Below are 16,382 nucleotides of genomic sequence, written 5' to 3' on the forward strand. Positions count from 1 at the left end.
ATGAATTCTAACTTTATTCATTATAGAGTTATATTCCCATTCATCGGTTTCCTTTTGACGTAAATGGATTGTAACAAATGGTAGTTTGGTATGGTGTGGGGGGGATCACGCATTCACGTTTCAATCCAGTATTAAAAACTCCTGGATCTGCTCCTCTATACTACTTAATCAGTATTAAAAACTCCTGGATCTGCCTCCTCTATACTACTTAATCAGTATTAAAAACTCCTGGATCTGCTCCTCTATACTACGGATAGCTGACAAGTTTCCTCCTGCTGTTTCATTTTGTAAAATAAAAGAATATTAGGAACAAGGGTTTTTAACGACAACATACCGCGACGATTACATCGGCTATTGGGTGTAAAACAAAGTTATATATATATATATGTGAAGAAGAAAAATCACTGTCGATTTAAAAGAAAATTATGCATGACGCTGTTTAGCATTGTGTGGGTGTCCGATCTGCTGTATATGTAGATCTGACATTTCAGTTCAATTTCAATTCTTTACTGACTTTAAGCTTTTACAGCTCATCAGTTTCAGACAAATTATACCTGTAATTGCGTAATAATGGCATAACGGAAGGTATCACTTTAAAATACAAATAAGGAGAATATAAAATGTGAATAGAACTCTGTGTAAAACTAGTCTTGATTGCACCACAATTCATAAAAACCTAGTGAACACAGCAATTGCTTCATTTGTCTTGCCCAGTTAGTATATGTTTCACATTTAGATCTCAGTTCGACATTGGTCGAGTGCAAAATACAAATCTTAGTATCTAACAATTTAAACCAGTATTTTATCATACGGTATTTACGTAAATATGACAAAGGATATCTATAATTAAAAATATAACATACTAGTGGTAGTAGAACTTTTAACATTGAGAATACCCTAACAGAATTCAATGTGTAAAGTTTCCAAATGTGTTGCCTTATAAAAAAAAAAAAAATTCAGAACAACAATACGTATACTTGCTATATATGTATCGAATAGAGACAAATAAGTATTATGATTTAAAGGAGACCGGACACCAAAAGACATGTTGTGTGTAATGGATTAAGTTAGCGTCAAATACCGCATTACTCTAACGCCCGGCTCGCTGCGAGGCACCGGTCAGCTGCGCGTCTTAAGTTTGGGGTAAAAACAGAAGTGGGAGGGATTATGCATTAGTATTTTTCTTCAATGCGACATGAACCAATGTCATTTCGCGTCCAGGTGACCTTTTCGTTCTAACAGTCATTTCCAATACGTTGAGGGTTGTGCTGCCAATAATTTTATTTTATTCCTTTAGTATAAGATTTGATTTCAGTTCAGCTGCAGTTGTGGTCAGTATGAAGTGAAATGATAAGATGTTTTAACATGGAAACTGGAACAGGTTAAGTCTAATCACGCACGGATCCAGGGGAGAGTTTTGAGTATGCACATCTCTCCAACCTTCGAATTTCGAAATGCCCCGAAAACTCCAGTGTATAGCAAATGAATACAATGATTTTGTGTGTGTGTGCGGGCATGTAATATCTTCGTCGATTTGTTGTTTTAGGGGAGTATTGCCATATTTACAGTAATTCATGCTAGTGTTAAACAATGCACGTTTTCCTGAATACTGTGGTTAACATTTTAAACGTTGAACCCCTTTCCTGCATCCGTCATAAAAATAGTATTCGTGTATTAACGAACCTTACATAACCTACTTCCAGTTAGCACGTTGTTTATTGTTTCTGGTCAGCAGACGTCAGCAAGCGTCAGTCTATTCTGATACTCTTATATATATATATATATATATATATATATATATATATATATATATATATATATATATATATATATATATATATATATATATATATATTATACTCTATCACGCACACCATTGTTTCCAGTCCAAAACCTGGATGTCATGGCAATCCTCTAGTATGCCTTGGCATGAATTGTAGTGAGGATCCCTGTCTCAGATCTTACTGTCACCTTCGTCTTGAGGTCTTCGTTAATAGATCTGGTATACGGTGATGTCATTATATGTCTCGGTGCTCTTTCGCTGATAATAACCCTTTCAAATGATGGCAGTTTTATGAGTGACGTTTCCATATATCCAGTTGTTATTGGGACCTGGAATAACATGAGCTTTGAACAGGCTTACTACCACTAGTGAAAACTAAAAGTTGCCGTGTTAGGGTAGCACTCCTACGTTTATTTGTTTCTCGTTTGTTTGTGTTTGTTGAGTAGTTGATTTATTGAAGGGCTGATGTTTATTTTGTATGTTTTGAATTGTTTTTGTTGGGGGGGGGCTTTTCGTGTGTGTGTGTGTGGGGGGGTTGGGGGATGGTGGTTTGCTTGTTTGTTTTTGTATTTTTTTTTTTTTTCTTTGGGTTTTGTTTGTTTTTGTTTTGTGGTTTTGGGGGTTTTTTTGCTGATAGTTTTTTTTTATAAGGTTTGGTGTTATTATTTTTGTGTTCTTGTCGTTGACGATGATTGTTTTAGGAGTCAGTTGTGATGTTGTTAAACAATGTTTTGTTACAGATACGTAGATCCTTCCACCCTTCTACATCTTCAAAACATGTGCACGGGTTTTTAGTTTTCTGTTTGCCTACTTTCCTCGCATTTCTTTGTGTTGCTTTATTTCTTTTCTTCTTCTTCCCTTTCCTTCTTATGTTTGTTATTATCTGTATCACATACTTATATTTAGAAGTAGCAAATAATAATGGAATCATTTACACGCTGAACCACAACGGCTGTGTTTTTTGTTAGCAGTCATAATTAATGTAGTTAAAGTTTGCTAGGTGGCGCTATCGGACGTGCGCGGAATACAATTGTGCGAGTGGTCTCGCTGACACTAGTTATAGTGACAGTGACAGCTGAAAAAACACGTAAATTGTGCTGCACAAGTTGATCGAAAATACTCCTAAAAGGTGACGTAATTTTGGTCAGTAAAACATGTACACTGCTGATCATCAAACTCATATTTCTTGTGCCTAGACCTTCATTGGATATTGCCACGTAAAAACATTTCCCGATCATATTTCTTCTTGATGTCAGGTTTACAGCTGTCGCACCCACGGTTCTTACATTCGATTCGTAGTTGAATGTGTATTGACTCAGACACCATAACAGACACAACTCAAAAATAAGAAGGACTTTCCTTTGGCACTGACACTAACCCAAACCCTAAACCTAAACCTAACTCTATGATCATAAAGTATCTATAATGTAATTTGTATGTGACAGTGCCAAAGGAAAGTCCTACCCAAAAGGTTTATTGGTAGTAAATATTAAGGAAGAGATGAATTGTATTTGTAGATTGCAGGAAATTGCATTTCAGGACATCAAGTTTTCACAATTTTACGGAGGAGCATAACCACCGAACCTTGTGGAAACTGCATTGCACCCTCAATCTTAGTCAGCCCTCCCCCCCCCCCCCCCATGTCTACTTGCTTCCGCTGTCTCTGCCTAACACATTCGATGATTAATTTCGACACCTGATAGAGAAAGAGAGGGAGGAGGAAAAGAGAGTTGATGATTAGCAGTTCCAGAGAGGGATCACAGGCAATGATCCAGGGACAGATTAGGAGTTTTTAGGCAGGAGGGCAATCACAAAATGTTGAAAAGGGCAAGTTTGGGTTTGTTGAAGGCAGATGAGACAAGTTTACTACATGAGTGAGATATGTAGGAAGTTTGAGGGAATGCTTCCCGGAATATTTTGAAATAAAGAAATAATTTTTTTCAAGTTAAAAAGGGCACTTCAAACAGGTGGGGGAGTGATGAGTCTGCAGTGGTCCCTCTGTGCTGTAATTTCAGGTATCTGTACTCAAAGCAAATATTCTATCTTTTTTACAATATATTTTCTGTAGGAGCATGACCCCAAAACCCCTAGAAACTTCACTCCAAGACATCCGTAGTCCGAGTACTCTGATGATAAGAGAGCTAGACACACATCTGGACAGTTATCAACACTCTCTAACTGTTGGGAGTCCAATCTATATAAATTTGTGCAATCTCTGCCTACCAACCGGTGGTCAAAGATTCCCACTCGATTGGGTAAGAGTGTTTACATTCTGTCAAGTCTGTAATGTTAGAGTAGTAACTAGGAGCTGGGTGTAGATCAGTTGTAGAATGTTTACATTCTGTCAAGTCTGTAATGTTAGAGCAGTAACTAGTGCTGGGTGTAGATCAGTTGTAGAATGTTTACATTCTGTCAAGTCTGTAATGTTAGAGCAGTAACTAGGGGCTGGGTGTAGATCAGTGGTAGAGGGTTTACATTCTGTCAAGTCTGTAATGTTAGAGCAGTAACTAGGGCTGGGTGTAGATCAGTGGTAGAGTGTTTACATTCTGTCAAGTCTGTGATGTTAGAGTAGTAACTAGGAGCTGGGTGTAGATCAGTTGTAGAATGTTTACATTCTGTCAAGTCTGTAATGTTAGAGCAGTAACTAGGGGCTGGGTGTAGATCAGTTGTGTTTACATTCTGTCAAGTCTGTAATGTTAGAGTAGTAACTAGGGGCTGGGTGTAGATCAGTTGTAGAATGTTTACATTCTGTCAAGTCTGTAATGTTAGAGCAGTAACTAGGGCTGGGTGTAGATCAGTGGTAGAGTTTACATTCTGTCAAGTATGTAATGTCAGAGCAGTAACTAGGGTTGGGTGTAGATCAGTTGTAGAATGTTTACATTCTGTCAAGTCTGTAATGTTAGAGCAGTAATTAGGGCTGGGTGTAGATCAGTTGTAGAATGTTTACATTCTGTCAAGTCTGTAATGTTAGAGCAGTAACTAGGGGCTGGGTGTAGACCAGTTGTAGTGTTTACATTCTGTAGAGTCTGTAATGTTAGAGCAGTAACTAGGGGCTGGGTGTAGATCAGTGGTAGTGTTTACATTCTGTCAAGTCTGTAATGTTAGAGCAGTAACTAGGGAGCTGGGTGTAGATCAGTGGTAGAGTGTTTACATTCTGTGAAGTCTGTAATGTTAGAGCAGTAACTAGGGGCTGGGTGTCGATCAGTTGTGTTTACATTCTGTCAAGTCTGTAATGTTAGAGTAGTATCTAGGGGCTGGACATAGATCAGTGGTAGAGTGTTTACATTCTGTCAAGTCTGTAATGTTAGGTCAGTAACTAGGGGCTGGGTGTAGATCAGTGGTAGAGTGTTTACATTCTGTCAAGTCTGTAATGTTAGAGTAGTATCTAGGGGCTGGACATAGATCAGTGGTAGAGTGTTTACATTCTGTCAAGTCTGTAATGTTAGGTCAGTAACTAGGGGCTGGGTGTAGATCAGTGGTAGAGTGTTTACATTCTGTCAAGTCTGTAATGTTAGAGCAGTAACTAGGGGCTGGGTGTAGATCAGTGGTAGAGTTTACATTCTATCAAGTCTGTAATGTTAGAGCAGTAACTAGGGGCTGGGTGTCGATCAGTTGTGTTTACATTCTGTCAAGTCTGTAATGTTAGAGTAGTATCTAGGGGCTGGACATAGATCAGTGGTAGAGTGTTTACATTCTGTCAAGTCTGTAATGTTAGGTCAGTAACTAGGGGCTGGGTGTAGATCAGTGGTAGTGTTTACATTCTGTCAAGTCTGTAATGTTAGAGTAGTATCTAGGGGCTGGACATAGATCAGTGGTAGAGTGTTTACATTCTGTCAAGTCTGTAATGTTAGAGCAGTAACTAGGGGCTGGGTGTAGATCAGTGGTAGAGTGTTTACATTCTGTCAAGTCTGTAATGTTAGAGTAGTATCTAGGGGCTGGACATAGATCAGTGGTAGAGTGTTTACATTCTGTCAAGTCTGTAATGTTAGGTCAGTAACTAGGGGCTGGGTGTAGATCAGTGGTAGAGTGTTTACATTCTGTCAAGTCTGTAATGTTAGAGCAGTAACTAGGGGCTGGGTGTAGATCAGTGGTAGAGTTTACATTCTATCAAGTCTGTAATGTTAGAGCAGTAACTAGGGGCTGGGTGTCGATCAGTTGTGTTTACATTCTGTCAAGTCTGTAATGTTAGAGTAGTATCTAGGGGCTGGACATAGATCAGTGGTAGAGTGTTTACATTCTGTCAAGTCTGTAATGTTAGGTCAGTAACTAGGGGCTGGGTGTAGATCAGTGGTAGTGTTTACATTCTGTCAAGTCTGTAATGTTAGAGTAGTATCTAGGGGCTGGACATAGATCAGTGGTAGAGTGTTTACATTCTGTCAAGTCTGTAATGTTAGAGCAGTAACTAGGGGCTGGGTGTCGATCAGTTGTGTTTACATTCTGTCAAGTCTGTAATGTTAGAGTAGTATCTAGGGGCTGGACATAGATCAGTGGTAGAGTGTTTACATTCTGTCAAGTCTGTAATGTTAGGTCAGTAACTAGGGGCTGGGTGTAGATCAGTGGTAGAGTGTTTACATTCTGTCAAGTCTGTAATGTTAGAGCAGTAACTAGGGGCTGGGTGTAGATCAGTGGTAGAGTTTACATTCTATCAAGTCTGTAATGTTAGAGTAGTATCTAGGGGCTGGACATAGATCAGTGGTAGAGTGTTTACATTCTGTCAAGTCTGTAATGTTAGGTCAGTAACTAGGGGCTGGGTGTAGATCAGTGGTAGAGTGTTTACATTCTGTCAAGTCTGTAATGTTAGAGCAGTAACTAGGGGCTGGGTGTAGATCAGTGGTAGAGTTTACATTCTATCAAGTCTGTAATGTTAGAGCAGTAACTAGGGGCTGGGTGTCGATCAGTTGTGTTTACATTCTGTCAAGTCTGTAATGTTAGAGTAGTATCTAGGGGCTGGACATAGATCAGTGGTAGAGTGTTTACATTCTGTCAAGTCTGTAATGTTAGGTCAGTAACTAGGGGCTGGGTGTAGATCAGTGGTAGTGTTTACATTCTGTCAAGTCTGTAATGTTAGAGTAGTATCTAGGGGCTGGACATAGATCAGTGGTAGAGTGTTTACATTCTGTCAAGTCTGTAATGTTAGAGCAGTAACTAGGGGCTGGGTGTAGATCAGTGGTAGAGTGTTTACATTCTGTCAAGTCTGTAATGTTAGAGTAGTATCTAGGGGCTGGACATAGATCAGTGGTAGAGTGTTTACATTCTGTCAAGTCTGTAATGTTAGGTCAGTAACTAGGGGCTGGGTGTAGATCAGTGGTAGAGTGTTTACATTCTGTCAAGTCTGTAATGTTAGAGCAGTAACTAGGGGCTGGGTGTAGATCAGTGGTAGAGTTTACATTCTATCAAGTCTGTAATGTTAGAGCAGTAACTAGGGGCTGGGTGTCGATCAGTTGTGTTTACATTCTGTCAAGTCTGTAATGTTAGAGTAGTATCTAGGGGCTGGACATAGATCAGTGGTAGAGTGTTTACATTCTGTCAAGTCTGTAATGTTAGGTCAGTAACTAGGGGCTGGGTGTAGATCAGTGGTAGTGTTTACATTCTGTCAAGTCTGTAATGTTAGAGTAGTATCTAGGGGCTGGACATAGATCAGTGGTAGAGTGTTTACATTCTGTCAAGTCTGTAATGTTAGAGCAGTAACTAGGAGCTGGGTGTAGATCAGTGGTAGAAAGTGTCTACGGTGCAGTGGGTACTCACCCGCTCACCAAATGTGAGTAAAAAATGTGGTGGTCAAGTTAAAAAACGTCAGAATAACAAACCACTCAAAGGAACAGTTTGCATTACCGCATTGACCATAGGTGTACCGGCTTCCATTTTTATAGAGGGTCAGGCTGGCCTATGCCCAAGTTAATTGAAAATGCCTGAATCTGGATAACAACATTTATTCTCATTAGGATTACTACCAAACAGCTACATGTATATATGGTTTGAGACGAATCACTACACATCTTTACGTGGATTACCACAAATTTTGAGGGTAGAATGATGGAGATACATGGTAAACAGGTCTCAGGTTATCACATTTTGCCAGAATATCTGTAAAAAATTTGCACTAATTTGAGGTTTTGATCCAGCCCCGCCCCTCTTGTTTTGTAGGCTTATGGCATTGACAATAGACTGTGCAAGCACGACATTCCGAAAACAGAGCCTGTCAAAGGTCAATACTATCTAGAAATGGCTTGGGTTTTGAATAGATTGTTCTGTTAAATACTTGCGGGGTGTTACTTAAATTTTGTAAATCTATATGAAAGAAATGTGAAAAACTGTCTTTACCAGAATATTTCAAAATGTATTGAGTTGTCAATCAAATTTTGGGGCTTTATTTTGTTTTCTACAGGATTTCGATTACATAGCCAACCAAGTGTCCTTAATAATGTTTTCGTCAAATATATATATGTATATCTATCATTTGAAGTGAAGACATTGTATATTATAATGTTGTTAAACACTGATATATTGTTCTATAGGCTGATGGAGTCTGACTAGTAGAAATACTGGCGGGCTAGTAAATTGTAGTTGGTTCTGGTCCAGTGGGCTAGTGAAATATTTTCCATTTCTGTACGCCTGGTATCCAGTGACTGCCGTTTGACAGGTGCAATCACACCCACATCCGTATAGCCCCCGTAAATCATATCTCGGCACGCAAAAAAATGCTCCCCGTGACAAATTTGCAAGGTGAAGATTTTATACTGTTAACTTGTATAATGTTTGAGAAATTAAAATTGAAACCAAAAGCGTTCGTTCAGAAAAAGAAAACAATGTGTCTTCCTTAATATAATATGTATCAACTGTTCTCACTGGATGTATGTAAACGGAAGTCATACTGTCTATCGGAATATTCTAATAATTCGGAACACTTCGGCCCATTTCTATTCATATTCAGCCGAGGTGTTCCGGATTATCAAGAATTTGCAGAATGGGCGGGTAAGGTGCGTTGGCTTTGTAGCAATCTCGCATATTAATTGTAATCAATGTCAAAATAAAACAATAATGCTATGTTTATTTACTTGTTTACTTACTAATAATTCCCTGTTATATTTAATTATTGGTTTTAAAGTTTTACTTTCAAAATGTTCGTGTGTTGTCAGGGGGGCAGAAATTAGCGTTTGCCAAATTTGTTGCATACATTTACGCCTGACGTCAGTAAAAATTCAAAAGAACCGTGATTAATAATTAACTGTTTGACATTGGTGGTTATATAGTGATAGTCATAAAGTTAAACAGTGAGAATGGTTAGTAATTAATTATTTATGAGCAGTTAAAACTTCAAAATGACAGTGATTAAATTAATATTTGTTTGATGATTATTAGTGGTAAACTTGTTAATAGGACAAAATGAAAAGTAAGGATGGTTAGTATAATTATAAATGACAGTGAAACATGAACAGATATTAATTTTATTGTTGAATATTATTATCAGTTTGGTGACATTTACATTTTAACAATTAAGGTATGCTAATTTCTGAGAAGAGCAAAAAAAATTCAGGGGAGCTTTTTTTAGCTCCTGAAGATTTTACAAACGGCAATCACTGGGGATCTAAAGTCGTGGTATGTGTTGTCCTGTCTATAGGGAAGTGTTTATAAATGATTCCATGCTGCATTTTGGTTGGAACAACCTATGTGGTGGCAACAGGTTTCCTCTCAATTAACAATAATGTTAGACACCTTAGTGATATGTATTGAGGTGTTATTAAACAAAACTTCCTTTCAATCTAATAGAATAGATCCATTAAGTGAAAGTGATTTTGTGCAGTGATCTCACCCAAGTCCAAGTCTTGACCACTCAGCCGAGTTGTTATGTATGGTAATCTCACCCTAGAACAAAAACTCACAAATGACTGAGTCCACAGTTTTTGATTATTCACTGTGTAAAAGGTTACTGTGTTATATTGTGAGGTCAGGCTCTCAGACAGCTGTGCTGACTCCACCCACTTGTATGCGTCTTCACAAGTGTTGAGGAAATGCTGTATATCCTGAATGTCTGTCACACTTCCACATGTGTTGGTATACAAGCAGTTACTCTTTCAATTCCCAAGAAACATCCTTTCGAAATTTCCTTTCTTATGGTAAATTCTGATGGGAGAAATGTGGACCTTCAATATTCATATACATATTTTTTTCAGTGGATCTAATACAGTGGAGGGTTTTTAAGTAACTTGTTCCATCGGTGCTGCATATGCACATAAACACACACATACACATACACAGATGCTTTTATTTACATGCACAATGACATTTGTGGACATACTGCACTGCTGGTATATCAAAGGATGTGGTACGTGCTGTTATGCCCGTAGATCCCTTGTTGCTATTCCATATCGTGATAGATTTCCTCTTTTTCTCAGACAGCTGTAGACCACAATGTGCTGAAGTGTTAAAGGTAGTACTAAACCAAATAACTTCCAGCTGGGTCAAAGTTCGAGGTGCACCGAACTTTTGATAGAGAAGTTAACACCATAAGTTCTGTGATTGGTGATAAATGTGAGTGTGGTGGTTGTAAAAAAAACATTGGTTTCTTCTGGGCAAAAATTGTATGCAATTGTTTTTCATCTAGTACCACTTTGTCGAGTATTTTGTGATTGAAACATATATGGAGTACCTGTAAAAAAAAAAGTACTCAAATTGTGTGAAAAACTAGGGTAGTCATAGACGCTACCTGTTATTTCTGAAATGAGCAGCTTGACCCTCATTTTTTTCTGATTCGCTTTAAGGGTGAGGAGTGGTAATGTGTTGAGTGCATATTAATAAAATCTTCCCTTCTTCCGCCTAAATGTAGTCAAAAGGTGAGATAATCATGTAAGTGTTACATTGGTGTTAACAGTGATCATTCAAACTTGTTTATATGTGCCCTGTGGCTCTTCATCTCAAAGCATGTTATAAAATATAAAAAATAAAAAAAATTATTACTATGCACTGAGATGAAATCCACAGCTCCACCCATGAGCGACACCATTCAGTTTCTGGGAGGTGACACTTTAACTGTAAAGAATTCTTGTACCGTATTTGTCAGTTAGTCTCTGATGTGATGATCAGATATAAATTTTTATAATTGATTGTTGTGAAAAAGGTTAACTGACCACAGGTGCACACTGTGGGTCTAATAAATAGTCATAATAATTCCAGTGTTTTTCTAAGTTCATGTAATTCAAACTGATTGTACAGTCAAACGTTGATCTGTTGGCAAACCAATTACAGCTGATGGTCGAGGATGAAATACCTGTCAATTCCTAGCACTGTTGTCTATTGCCAGGAATATCTTTACTATCAGTATACCCTAACGATGATTAATAAATGACTGTGCTCTAGTGGTGGTGTTCAACCAAAACATACTTTGTATGCCCTAGCTGTATGTTCATTTAAAGTTGATACACAGTGGCATCAGTAAAGTTAAATAGTTTAAGACTTGTGGGATGTGTGGTGCATGTTTGTTCAACTAGTTGATGTGTTTTGCAGGCCATTACCCATTGCCACTGGGAGTTCAGGTGTCAGCTAGCTAATCCCACTGTCAACATTAAATCGTTTAACTCTGGCAGTGAGATACATGTGCATGTATTTTCAACTTCTTTTACATACAGGTACTTTAACTTTCTCTTCATAAATATTTTGTTTTAAATGTGATGAAAAGATCCTTACACATAATTCATCATTGTAACTTTGACAAGTCGGGAGAAATCTGATGTCAAGAAATTTTTTAATTTCATTCAGGAATTACAAAACATGGAATATATTAAAGTAAGTTCATAAATAATTTTAGTCACATTGTCGAGAATGGGTCAAATCTAGAGAGAGCTTTAACAAGTCTGTGAAGAAAGAAGTCTATGACCACAACACCAGCTTCTCTTTCACTGACCACTAATCAGTTAAACAACCAAACATTAACCAGTCTGGGACAGCCACATGGCTGAGGTGTGTGCCCATGATCTTGTGCTTGAACCATAAGTGAATACAAGGATAAATGTAAATAAGAAATGAAAAAGATACAGTGAGTATATCTATCTCATATTTTCAATTATCTTTCTCACCTGTCTACCATTGTCATCATTTTACATACACAAAACAAAATTGTCCAGTTTCTCTTGCAAACTGAATGTTATTTTACCTATTCTAACAGCTGGCAAATATGTTGTACAAATTGCCACGAGACAAACAAGGACTGGGGTCTGGAGTTAGATAGTAAAAGAGATGATTGGATTAGGAGAAGAATGATAAGTTCTGTTATTGCTGTGCAAAACCATGCCTGAAATGTGAGGAATATCTAAAACATCTTCTACAACCCTTCTGTTACACACTTTCCTCATTCCGTTGTTCAGTACACCAGTTGAGTATAGAACAAGGTAGACACCAAGGTGTACATGTGTCCCAAAGAGTCTGCAATGTATGTAATCTAGGTATAGATCAAGGTAGACACCAAGGTGTACATGTGTCCCAAAGAGTCTGCAGTATATGTAATCTGGGTATAGAACAAGGTAGACACCAAGGTGTACATGTGTCCCAAAGAGTCTGCAATATATGTAATCTAGGTATAGATCAAGGTAGACACCAAGGTGTACATGTGTCCCAAAGAGTGCAATATATGTAATCTAGGTATAGATCAAGGTAGACACCAAGGTGTACATGTGTCCCAAAGAGTCTGCAATATATGTAATCTAGGTATAGAACAAGGTAGACACCAAGGTGTACATGTGTTCCAAAGAGTCTGCAGTAATATGTAATCTAGATATAGATCAAGGTAGACACCAAGGTGTACATGTGTCCTAAAGAGTCTGCAATATATGTAATCTAGGTATAGATCAAGGTAGACACCAAGGTGTACATGTGTCCCAAAGAGTCTGCAATATATGTAATCTAGGTATAGATCAAGGTAGATACTAAAGGTGTACATGTGTCCCAAAGAGTCTGCAGTATATATTTATAATCTAGATATAGAACAAGGTAGACACCAAGGTGTACATGTGTCCCAAAGAGTCTGCAGTATATGTAATCTAGGTATAGATCAAGGTAGACACCAAGGTGTACATGTGTCCCAAAGAGTCTGCAATATATGTAATCTAGGTATAGATCAAGGTAGATACTAAAGGTGTACATGTGTCCCAAAGAGTCTGCAATATATGTAATCTAGGTATAGATCAAGGTAGATACTAAAGGTGTACATGTGTCCTAAAGAGTCTGCAATATATGTAATCTAGGTATAGATCAAGGTAGACACCAAGGTGTACATGTGTTCCAAAAAGTCTGCAGTATATGTAATCTAGGTATAGATCAAGGTAGATACTAAAGGTGTACATGTGTCCTAAAGAGTCTGCAATATATGTAATCTAGGTATAGATCAAGGTACATACCAAAGGTGTACATGTGTCCCAAAGAGTCTGCAGTATATATTTATAATCTAGATATAGAACAAGGTAGACACCAAGGTGTACATGTGTCCCAAAGAGTCTGCAGTATATATTTATAATCTAGATATAGAACAAGGTAGACACCAAGGTGTACATGTGTCCCAAAGAGTCTGCAATATATGTAATCTAGGTATAGATCAAGGTAGACACCAAGGTGTACATGTGTCCCAAAGAGTCTGCAATATATGTAATCTAGGTATAGATCAAAGTAGATACCAAAGGTGTACATGTGTCCCAAAGAGTCTGCAATGTATGTAATCTAGGTATAGAACAAGGTAGACACCAAGGTGTACATGTGTCCCAAAGAGTCTGCAATATATGTAATCTAGGTATAGAACAAGGTAGATACCAAAGGTGTACATGTGTCCCAAAGAGTCTGCAATGTATGTAATCTAGGTACTGTAGAATATGAAATACATTTCCTTTTTGAGTGTCGTGTTAGCAGATCTTAGACAGAAATTCCTTCCCAAATACTGCCATACTAGACCAAACGTTACCAATATCAGCCATCTTTTTTCTAGTGCAAATAAAGAAGTCATAACATGTTTAGCTCAATACATAAGAAAAGCTTTTAACATAGAAAAGAAATCCTGTCTTTCTGATCAATCATTTATTCAAATATACATGTAGTTTTATTACATTGTTACATGTTATGTGTACTTGACAAGGTGTAATATGTGTTATGTATACTTAAAAGAGTTAGATGTGTACCAAATACAGTATATGACAATAATTTTGTTATATTACACAACAAAATGTTTAAAATATAATGTACGAGGTTAGTAACCAAGCAAACTACATTGTAAATGTTTAATATTCTGATTATCACAGTTTACATGAACAAATTTGAAACAATGTAATACTTGTGTAAAAGAAAACTAATTAGTAGTAATATTATAGCGGATAACACAATATATCTTGTCTACATTACAATGAGCAAGATGTTCACTAGTATACATACATGTAGTACATGCTTGTGGTTACTATCCTGGTCAACATTGAGTACTCATGTTAATAACTAAATAAACGTAGAATATGTTTACATATACACAACTATTTGTATGTTTAAATATTATTTGTTACCATCTGTGACATAAACATGTATAGTGGTATATACAAACATATTGCAAACTGTACAATGGGCAATGGCCACCTGAAGTACAGAATAAATATCTTATCTTATCTTATCTTAATTATTGTTGTGTGTCTTGTCAAAAACACCTGTCAAAGACGTAATAGGTCAGCATTTCAACCCCTGCTTTGTGAATGAAAGAGTCGTATAAAGTGTAATATTATATGAAGTTGTAATGTTTGCCCTGTCTTTATCCTGTACAATCAAAGTAATTTTGTGCTTTCTTTGACTTGTAATATTTGAGACATGTATAAATCAGGAGGAGTGCCTCATTTTGTCAATCTGGGAACAATTTTCAAAGTTGGAGGCATATATTGTTTTTTTCTGATCATGTCATTGTTTCTACTTTATTTATCTAGTGTGGGGTTTTATAACAGAGGTTTTGCACTGATTATTCCCAGGTTTAATTGAATAAAAATAATTGTGTAGGCCTACATGTATCTGTCAATTACTGATTTTGTTTTCTCAGCATTACACAAATAAAATTTCAACAACCGAAGCCAAACATGTACAACTAAAGTGATTTGTTTTGTGTTTTCTCCAACTTGTGATGTTTGATCAGAGACTGTAAAGAGTTAAAATGTCTACCTGTCCTATGAATGCCTGAGTTGAGTAAGAATACTGTAATGTTTACCAGGCTATGTACAGATGTACCACTGAAGTGATTTCATGTTTTATTCAACCTCTAGTGTTTGTTTGATCATTGAGGTGCAATTATTTGCTCCAGTGGAAAGTTTAACACTTCAAATGTGTAATTATGTGATTTGAGGCCAAATATTTTTTTCTCTGTTTCACAGCATAAGACCTTAATTTGTTGAATGAGTTTTAAGGGATATTGTTTGTATGAGACATACTGATGGAAAGAAATAAGGGAACATGTGGAATTCTAGATCATGTTTATTTTACTATAAGCATTAATTGTAATGTTCGTATTTCACAGTTGTAGTGTCGAATTGCCTGCCAGCAACAGGTCAGTTTCCGACACCATGGATGAGGGTTTAGTAACTGCAAAGTATTTGTGTGATCCCTTATATCTTCTGATCAGAATATTTACATGAAGTGCGAGTCTAGTGGATGACAGCTGTACATCCGAGTAGTACTGGGATATGAATTCAGCACACACCCAATACCTTAATAAGATCACAGTATTGCAAAATCTTAGGTAACCAGAAGTCATTTGATGTGATTTTATGTTAATTATATTTACATACTGGTAACTGGTGAGTTACCTAATCCTAACATACTTGTAACATGGTTCTGAATGACATTCAAAATGTATTTTAAACAAACTGATTTGCCATGAAATAATGTTTTTCAGTTTGAATTTTTAGAATACATAAATAAAATTCTGGTAATCTTAAATTTACAACTTTTAATTTTTGAATATAATAGTTCACCACTTAATTAACTGGTGATTCACATGACTTTAAAGTTGCATTAATGACCCAGAAAAGAAGAACGGTTTGCATTAAACATGTTGAAACAGTATGCCTTCGGGGTTTTGCTTACATATACCTATGATATGTATTTCACATAGATGTCGTTAACCAAGTACGGTAACCAATCAAATATTTAACAACACCCCAGCACATGTTTCAGCTTCAGCTTTTAGCTGTCTGGAGAGTGAAAAGAGAAACCTATTCTGTTGCCACATAGATTACTCTTCCTCATTAGCAGCAAGAGGTCTTTTATATGTACTAGTTGCCAAACACTGACTGGAATGGGGGGTGGGGGGCATTTGACCAGTCACTGCCAGTGAGCTACTACAAATACATGTACACATGGTACCGGTAGTAATTAAAACATTTTCGTTCTGTAACTTACCATTGTAGACAGTCTTGACCTTTTTTTCACCATATAGAATAGCAACTTAGGAAACAAACAAACGAAAATAACAAACACAATTAAAAAGGGAAAAAAAGACATCAGTGTTCAAACTAAGGACTTTGTCCTGACAAGTGAAAACCAGCATGGACAAGCAAAACGTACCTCACTGGTTGTCCAGAAAATGTTCAACACAGTT

At 37.0% G+C, this 16,382-nt stretch overlaps 1 protein-coding gene across 3 annotated transcripts in view; it reads left to right on the forward strand.

Annotated features, from left to right (window-relative positions):
• Positions 1–2,802: 2,802 nt before the first annotated feature.
• The window catches only part of LOC121381093 (liprin-beta-1-like), a 225,488-nt gene continuing 211,908 nt past the window's right edge, over positions 2,803–16,382 (forward strand). For 2 of the 3 annotated variants that reach the window (XM_041510196.1, XM_041510198.1), the window contains exon 1: positions 2,803–2,912. The gene's annotated coding sequence lies outside the window, so the exon portion shown is untranslated. Of the gene's footprint in view, positions 2,913–11,689; positions 11,814–16,382 lie in introns of those variants that run through there. The other variant, XM_041510197.1, reaches the window with a different exon arrangement.

This window comes from Gigantopelta aegis, chromosome 9 (assembly GCF_016097555.1).
Source record: "Gigantopelta aegis isolate Gae_Host chromosome 9, Gae_host_genome, whole genome shotgun sequence".
Classification (NCBI taxonomy): domain Eukaryota; kingdom Metazoa; phylum Mollusca; class Gastropoda; order Neomphalida; family Peltospiridae; genus Gigantopelta; species Gigantopelta aegis.